This window comes from Anguilla rostrata, chromosome 10, assembly GCF_018555375.3.
Source record: "Anguilla rostrata isolate EN2019 chromosome 10, ASM1855537v3, whole genome shotgun sequence".
NCBI lineage: Eukaryota > Metazoa > Chordata > Actinopteri > Anguilliformes > Anguillidae > Anguilla > Anguilla rostrata.
In genome coordinates, this window is record NC_057942.1 from 25,045,235 (window position 1) to 25,055,229 (window position 9,995).

Sequence of the window (9,995 nt, forward strand, 5' to 3'; positions counted from 1 at the left end):
ATCACTGCACAGTCACCCTACACTACTTTTACATGTACAGAGGTAATTGCATGTATAATGTATAATTAGAGATTCAGTTTCAATCAGGCTAAAACAGTTTACAGACGCAGGCACGCATGTTCGAACACTTCTAGCATCAGACCACACGACTCATATGTACACAATGCTATTCTCTAAGACACTGACACTCTTCCCACAATGTACAAAAGTTATTTTGTTTCCATAAAATGGAAATATATTAAGATGCTGATTAATTTTTGACAGCAGTTCATTAACATAATCTATTTTATAATCTCAATTATTGTAGACATATTTTCTTTATTTGATTAAAGAGAAACATATGATGGTGCCTTATTTTTATTTGGAAACCACTGCTTACACCACTGTAAAAAGAATTATTTAAAGCTGTTAATCTAATTTCAACTGTTATTACTCTTTCTTAACTGTGTCAGGAGGTGAGCCTGACAAGCCGCCAGCTTGGTAAGAGCACCTAATTGGTAATTGGGAGCACATGTGGGAATGTGGACTAGGGCTAATTGGTTTCCTCCACTTTTCCAGGTAACGAGCTCACACAGCTTCCGCTTGTTTCCTCGGACACAGGGGAGGGGATAAGAGAGCGGGGATTGCGGCAGTTTGGGTTCAGGCAGCCAGGAAGGAACAGGCTCTGTAAACTTTTGAACTTGGGGTTTCTTTTTTATTTGTTTTCTTTGTTTTTGTGTTTAGATTTTCTTTTTCTGTTTTTTTTTTTTCCTTTAGTTATTGCGGCCGGTTTTTGTTGAGGATTTTGGATTTGGTTTTTACTTTCGTTATTCTTCTTAATTATTTTCTTCTGGGAGAAATCTCGTGGGGGAGATTTCTTTTAGGTGTGAGTAGCGCGTGTGTGGCGGCGGGACTGTGGACCTGGAACCGTGTTGGTGGCTGAGTGAGGAGAGGAATGGTGGTGGCGGCTTGGGGAAAACGCAAGCGGGAGAAGTGGAGCGTGAGCCCCGGGCTGGGCAGGAGGCGAGTGGGGGCGGAGCCCCAGCTGAGTGAGGGACGTGCACCAAGGAACACCGTGAAGCATGAGTGTGCTCTGTCCTGCCCAGTCCACAGTGGGGTAACTGGTGCTGTGCCTTCTCCCCTCCCCAGTACGGCCCCGTTCCCCTGTCCGGAAGATTCCGAAGCCCGGGAGAACTACGACGTCCGGCCGCAGCGGTTCCAGGGAGAAGGAGCAGTCTCTGCCTATTTTTCTTTGGGTGTTGTGTTTTTATTTTGGGACTTGGAGGAGGCCCGGCATTTCTTGGCACGGGCCGAGTCACATCCCACCTTTTTTGTTCAGTTTGTGCGTGTGTGAGACCTCCCTCTCCGTGTGTGTTGACCCCCCCTGGGGTGGCCAAGTGGGGTCCGGTCTGTGCTGCGCGGGCAGACCCGAGAGGATCAGAGAACGAGCACTGTGTGGAGTGAGTGTGGGGCACGGGGTAACTTACCATTGTGTGTGTGACGGCTTGCGGTGCGGTGACAGGGAGTCCCTCTCCTGGGGCTTGGCTAGCGCGGCACTGGGTCAGTCGTTGGCGGGGCCACCGTACAAGCAGGGGGGGGGGGGGGTCAGAGTGGGCCAGCTGCCTGTCCATGAACTGTTAAAATAAATTCAATAAAGACTCTGCTTACCTTATCCTTGTGTCTGGTTGTTTGTGGTCGATGGATCCTTGCCCCTGTGGTGGGTAGCGGTAGCAGGGGGAGTGCAAGTGACTCCTGACATAACTGTCCCTGTAATTTGTATTTAGCTTTTCTATTGTATCTAGGGTGTTTATTTTCTATTTCCGTGTGCGCCCCACAAATGCTTTGCAATATCAAAACGCCTCCCTTTAGTAATAAAAATTTACTTGCTATTACTGGCTAAAATTAGTTTTGGTTCCCATAGATGTCTGGTTTCAACTGTTCCACCAGGCTATATGAATCGAGTCAGGCACTGTCTGGCCCAGTGTTCAAATCCTTTACACATAATACACTGATCCTTTTGTATTTTCAACTGTTGGTTTTGCGGCGGCAGCTGTGTTCTCTACCGCGATACTGACAATTGTAAATCAGCCAAGGATACATACACGGCTGCTACTTCCACCCCGTCAGCCGTTTTCTCTACGACTAACTTTAGGTGTTTTCTTGCATCTAACACTACGTGTTGCCTTTTATCCAACTCTTGCTGTTGGTCATGTATTTTCCCTGAACTTGCCATTTCCATCTTCAAACATGCTACTCATTCCCACATCTCATCTCCATTTTTAACTTCCTCATTTACACTCTGCTGTAGCCTTTCTGCATCATGTTGCCACACATCTCCTGGTGTCACTCAGCTTCGCTTCCTCATAGAATTATTTTTCTCGACCCACTAGTCGCCTAACATTCCACTCCTAATGATCAAACCACAAGCTTTGAATACCCGCGGCTCTCGCTTTTCGGTCACTCTTTTCACGGGGAAGGGCCTGTCCTTTTCATTTAAGCATTTATTCACACTATTAGCTATGAATTCCTTCACTTATTTCAACATAGCTGGATATATAGACTCATTTTTCTTTCTTCATGCCACTTCTCTCCTACTTTACTCAGCGGCTCCGGAGAGCCACCTGTCGCCATCACTACACAGTTATTATAATTATAGTTCTATAATATAAAACAATACTTATTACACAATTAAAATATTTATGTCTCTAAAATATAAAACAATATTTATTCTGGGCCCACCAGACTAAAAACGTCACACTTTGACAAACAACGCATATATCCTGCCTCTCTTTTTGGTTTTATTTTCTTGCTTTTCTAATTCTGCTTTTAATCGATCCAACTGTGACCCCAGCTTTATATTTTCTGTGCGAATCTGGCTCAAAGGTCAGTGTTTCTGAATTATCAGACCTTTTCACCCTTTTAATGTCCGCCTACTCATCTGTTTCCCACTTAACCCTTCTTGGGCTAAACGTAAGAGTGTAGGCACACCTTATATTTCCCTTTTATGACTTACCATCCATCTGAGGACTGCTATCCACAACACTACAAACGCGACAGCCCAGAGAACAAAAACACTTGTATGCCTTTGCGTGTGTATTGCTTGATTACTGTTTCTTCTAAATTCCGTCCCTTAGGCCCCTTAGCAGTTACTCTACCTGCCATCCCGTAGGCTCCTTAGCAACTATTCTAATTTATGACCCATCGGGCCCCCAGATAAGCAGCGACACACCCAAGGCCGGCGAACCAGACCAAACAAATGAGCACACGCAGACCCCGCGTGGCCCCGAACACACGGCCGAGTGCACGAACACCAGGTGCGCAGACAAGCCTGCTGGCCCGGTGTGAACGAATACACACCGGGCCAGCAGGTGGACCTCGACTGGAGCTGAATACAAGCTGCCGATTGAATGAAAACAAACTGGGCCGGCAGGTAGGCGACAACTGGAGCTGAATATCCTTCAGACATTTTTGGGGTCTGCTTTGTGAGCACATTCCAATTTAGACAGTTCCATGGTGAGGTTGTTCAATCTGTCCATTCTCTTTTTCTTTTGGTTTGATGTAAAGCTAATAAGCCAGCCTCTACAAGTAACTTTATAGACTTCCCAAACTGTTAAAAAGGAGTCCACAGAATCACTATTAATTTCAAAGAAACTCTGAGTCTCTTTTTCAATATATTCAATCAGTTCTGGGTTAATTAAGACGGAGTTATTCATTTTCCACATGGAGGGTCTAATATGATTAATGGAGGGAGAGAATGAGAATGAAGTAACTGGAGAGTGGTCACTGTAAATCATGTTATGGATTTTTGTATCCCATACATTGGACAGTATGTCTTGAGTAACCCAAAAGGAATCTATTCTGCAGTATGACTTATATGGATTTGAATAAAAGGTATAATCTCCAAGATCTGGATTCAGTAGCCTCCAAACGTCTGATAGTCCTGCACTACTGCAAACATCGACAAGTGTGGCTGAAATGGCTCGATCTGATGGAAGCGGTTTTCCAGATCTATCAAGAGGAGGATTGGGAACTGCATTGAAATCTCCCCCCATAATAATTGGTTTCCCAGCATACTGCGCAAGCTCAGAACTTATCTTATTAAAGAAAGGAGTAGGATTATTATTGGGGCCATACACACTCAAAACGACCACCTGTTCATTATATAAAAGCCCCTCTATGAGAACATAATGACTTTCTGTATCCACCGTTGAGTTCTGTAATATAAATGGCGTTTTTTTATGTATAAGAATGGCAACTCCCCTGCTACGACTGTTAGATGAGGAATAAAATACCCGGCCAACCCATTTTTGTTTCAGTTTACTGGCTTCCAAATTAGACAAATGGGTTTTGCTTAGTAAGGCTATTTCAGTGTGTAGTTTTGAGAGATGACGTAATATTCTGGAACGTTTCACCGACCCGTTAGCCCCGCCCACATTCCAAGCTATGACAACAACTTGTTTCAAGAGTGATTTATCCACCTGTGACATAGTTTATAATCCTAATCATAATAGCGGGTTCCCAATTCACCTCTATATAATAGAAATTAAAACAAAAAATGTCCCCTGTGTACACATAAAAACTAAAAAAATGCTGGGGAGCAGCTGGCTTCCCCAAAAAGAACCATTCGATACTTAAAACAGATTAAAGAGTTTTGTTGGTCAGTAGATGTGACCATGTAGTCAATAACGTTGGAACGTAAGCATCTCCAAAGTGTATAATAATCGTTTCTTTAACCCAAGTATAAAGATGAAAACAGCTGAGTCCTCATACAAATTATATCTCAACCGGTCGGCAAATAAACCGATACAAATTAGGAGGCCTAATGTATAAAGATAGAGTCGTTAACATAGGCAGCAATATTCACAATTATAAACAAAGGATTTCAAGTAATGTTGAATGGAGTTGCCTCAAATAGCTTAATTTACTTGTTAACTTATCGTCTTTGTTGTCTTAACATAACATTTTAAGGCAGCTTGGTCACTCAAATTTTTAAGTCGAAACAACAAGTTACTTTTTACAGTGTACAGGGCTATTTTCAGATTTTTAGAAAACACAGGAATTAATAGGATTAACACCCCTATTAGACAAGAATGGAACAACCCCTTAGCTGTGACACGTATTTGTGTGTAACACGCCAAAATGAGATGTCTTTAGGTGTAGAACATCTACCTTTGTTAACGTGTCAATTTTTGTTGTGTTAACACATAAAAATATTATGTGTTAACACGACCAAACTGTAAGTGTTAACACACATTTTAATGTCCTGTAAACACAAAATTTCTAAGACGTTATTTGCTCAAATGGCCTTCCATAGTGGGCAACACTGCCACCATGTTTTGTTCCGAATTCCAATTTCACGTCTGGCGCATAAAACACAAAAACTACTAACGGACGCTTACATTACAGTGTGAAATATCCTTAGTATAAAATACCACTAACCTATTTAAAGATACTCTATTTAAAAAATAACGTATATAACCGAAATATTTTGAGCAGTAATACTTACATAGCGATCATGAAATGTTATCTGTGTTCAGTAGATAGACAGAGGCAGTAAATCAATCCTGTCGTTATCTCCTCTTCTGTCTTACTTCAGAAAACGATGTCAGCTTGATCTATCAGCAAGCATATGGTATGCTCAGAAGTAGAAGTGTAAGAAAATATTGATACACTTGAGTATTGCGATGTTATGTTTTGTGATACTGTATCGATTCTCAAAAACACTGTATAGATTTTTAATTAATAGTTTACATGCAAAGATTTGTGGCAGACAGTGGTTCATTTTGTGTTCTGTTTAAACCCCGACCACTAGATAGCAGTGTTTTAACTTATCTTCAACCATTTGACTCTTCCATTCCAACGTAACAATGTAAACTGAGACAGGAAGTAGCATAAGGGCGCACCGCTAACGTTAGCATTAGCAAAGCTAGCTGACTAGTAACGTTACCACCAATAGCTGAATCGGAAAGAGTTAGACCGGCTCCCGCGGCTCACAGAGCTGAAGTGTGGGCTCATTTTGGCTTCCACAATAAAGAAGGCACTAAGGAGATCAACAAGAGCCATGCTGTTTGCAAAATGTGCTATGCCAAAATCAAATACTCAGGGAACACAACGAATCTGAGAGCACACTTAGCAAGACACCATTCTGATGGGGCTAACGTTAAACAACGAGTGGATCCCTCTGAACTCACTCTGGAACAACAAGTTCACACACCGAAGTTACCACCAACCTCAACTCGTGCAACCAAAATAACTCAGTCAATACTTAATTTCATTTGCAAAGATATGCGCCCTCTCAAGTGTTGGAGATAATGAAGGCTTCCGTAATATGGTGAATACTATGGAGCCTCGTTACACCATACCCTCCCGACAACACATCACTGACATCGCTGTGCCCAAGTTGTACAAGGAGGTAAAAACGAAGTAGTGCTATGATGTTGGATGTTACAGGGACTGTGATAAATGCAAAAGCAGATCCCGCTGTTCTGATTGCATAAAAAAGTACACATTTTTTACTCAGATTTTATGCATATGGTGGTGTTCTTTATACTATGACAGTTTTCCTCTAAATTAGATTTTAAATATCACAATATATTGCCTTGCTTACAGTATCGCAATATATTGAATCGTAACCCCTGTATCATGATACGTATCGTATCGCCAGATTCTTGCCAATACACAGCCCTACTCAGAAGTCCTCGATAGTAATAATATTTTCCAATAAATTAAGAAAATCATTGATAATGTTTTGACGGATGCAGGGCCTTTTACTGCTACCACAGAGTGAATGCGTAAGTGAATGGGATGATGAGAAAACTTTTGGTTACGCTGAGCTATAAAACGCTATTCCGAAAGCATAATTAGACATGTTAAACATCATTAGAAAGCTTATACTGTCACCTACTGAATAAATGAATTGTCAATCAAGCCAGACTGTACTAAAAAGTACGACAATGCTGTAAACACCACCAGCTATTTTGTAAGGTACCCAGGCATCACAAATGCACGTATATTTCACAAATGGATTGTCCAAGACGATATATGACCACTCAGTCTCAAAAGGGAAATCTCATAAAACCAATGGTAAGGTTGTATATTTATTCAATATTTATTCCCAGATATTGACTGTAGAATGACATAAGACAAAGTTTTCAAAAATGATACTATGTCATTATTCAGTGAGCAACGTTTTCACTGCTGTATTGGCATATCCTAGGGCTATTGTTGGGTTTATCTTGTTGCTATGACGGAATACGATTTTTGAGAGGTGAAAGAATATTTTTATGAATGCCCTGATAGACAATATTGTCCATTATGTCATGGGTGGGGGGTGTAGTTGCGGAGGAGACTGCAGGGTTGGGGTGCTTGTTAAATGCACGACCAGAGGGACTATGGTAGTGCTGCGAAACCCCTTTTTCGGCATAGCTGTCGCGTATCATTTACTAATCAAACTAAAACAAAGCATTTCTGTTTTTAACTCATACTTCGGTTGCAGGAACAATGAATGTCTGAGTTGAACAATCTAGGCACGCCGGCGTGCTGACCACTAGGGGCTTTGCGGTTAATGCTTGAATTTTGTTAGCATTGTACTTTGATAAAATCGTAGTTTACTAGGCAACAACAGTTTAGCTGCACTTTGAACACATGCTGAAATTGCATGCTACTGAGTAATGTTAGCTGAGAGATAGCATCTTTAAATGTCAGTAGGAATATTAATAGCAAGATGTTGCTGGTTTTGGTCACTTTGGTTATGTTGGCTGAAGTGTTAGCTTTTGAAGTTTAAATGCATGATAACATTTAAAATTACAGATAACATTTAAAATTACAGGATCACCTACTTGCCGCTTGCTGCTATATTGTAATTAGTAATCCGGAACAGATAACATTTTTAATTCACCTAACATTGTACCAAGCCAACTGAACACCCCTCCCTCAAGGCAGAATGCATGCTATGTCCAGTTATGCATAAAAATGCAGGACCCTTGGCCACAGATGTCAGAGGCATGGTCAGGATTCAATATGGACCTTAAAAACCTTTCTTTCTCAGACATTCTGATTGAAACAGCATTTAGTTGATATCCCACCATAGTAGCACAGGATCTAATCCTAATCTAATCAGGTGTAGTGAGGTTTATTCAGATGAATGGAGCTTCAACAACCAATCAGAATTTGACACGATAACGGTTTGGAAATAAAGGATATACATTTATTGGTTATGATAATAGATTAGTAAACAGGCTAATTGAAAACAATAATTTGTATAATATGAATAGTATACACTTCTAACGAGGAAATTATTATTTTGCAATAGCTAAACATAAGAGGTTGGCAGTACTACCATTTAACGAAGGGTGAATTTGTTATGGGTTAGTGACATGCTACTCTGTTATGTGGTTAATTAGTGAAATCAGTCTCATAAAATAATGTTTTAACAATGTAAACTACAAGGTCAGGGAATCTGCTATTCTCAATCGACATATGCACAATAAACAAAACACAACAACAAACAGCAGTAAAATACCCTAATTAGGTATTTCAGATTTTATGCTATACTATAATCTGATGTCAGTGTTAAAATGCATTTCAATACTTAACGGTGACAATAAGGGAGGCCAGTCCTTAATTCTGGTGATGCTTAGTCAGCTCATCCCAGGGTCTGTGGCAGGTGTGCAGAAACCTTTGTGAAGTCAGGGGCGTGACGGGTTCCAGTCAAGATGACGGATGTGCACAAATCTTCCACTTGGGCCCCGGCCGCAAGGGAGATACTTTTACTCTGTATGTAGATACGAGTTCCACAAACAGCTGTCGATGGGAAACAAACCGGCTTTGTTTATTTCACGAGCGGTGGCAAGCCAGCTCAGCCAGGTCTCCAGCGAGGTGTGAGTTGGGAAGAACAGCAAAGTCCAGCAATGTCCTTAAGGAGATGCGCCTGGTCAGTTAGGCAATGCCTTACCTCAGAGCAAAGTTGTTAGGTTCTTGGATGAGTTTTATGCTCAAAAGTCACTGACGCAACAGAACCCCATGTGTGATGTCTGTAATGTTATGGTTTATTATTTTGGCCACATGAACATCTGACTGGCTTGTGCTATTGGAGCAGTCAATGAATCACGGATAGACAGACCATTGATTACTGCATTAATGTTTAAGCTTATTAAACTGGGCTCCCCTTTCCTCCAAAAATGGGGTGTTCCTTGCCCCAAGTTGATGCTTAATTGATCACACAGTTTATTGTAGGGTCACAAGAGGAAGGGGGCAGGCATTTGGATGACCAAAAAAGTTAATGATAAACGTGACTCAGCAGAGGGTCAGTCCTGTGGTCAGGGAGCCAAAGTTCCAGTGTATAGTTAAACATCGTTACACCGGTCATATTTCTACATTTGCATTTTACCATTTTATTGTGTATGTAAACTAATGATGTATTTCTAATTTGTAGCAACAACCTGGGAATTTGGAATATGGAATATTGAGCCAAGTACAGGGACTAGGTATAGGCTAGTGTTTTAGTGATAATTTGACCCACACATTGAGGTTAACTCCTTCAAAATGTTGTGATAGAAATTGTGATTTAATGGTGTTAATGAAAAATTTTAGCTTGTACTTGTGCTTTTAGCATGTACTGTGTATGTTCTAAACTGTGCCTCTGTGTATGTGACGGCCTGCTTGTATTTTTTATGTATGATCTGTTGCAAACACTTTATGTTAAGCCCCAGCACATCCCACTCCTCATCTCCAAGGACAAACTTCATGCCAGCACAAAATAATTTGCTTCCTAACTGTATTCAGAGGTTGTTTGAAATTTGAGAGAGCCAGTATGAAATTAGGGGAATAGGTATGTTTAAAAAATCAAGGGTAAGCACAAATATAAAGATGAGATGCATCTTCATATTGCAGATCCCATCCAGGCACAGCTGCCACCAGTTGTTACACATAATACCCCAAGTGTGGTCTAGCAAATGCATTGTATAAGATGAGTAAAACTTCTTTGGATTTATACTCAATATTTCTGGCTATATATC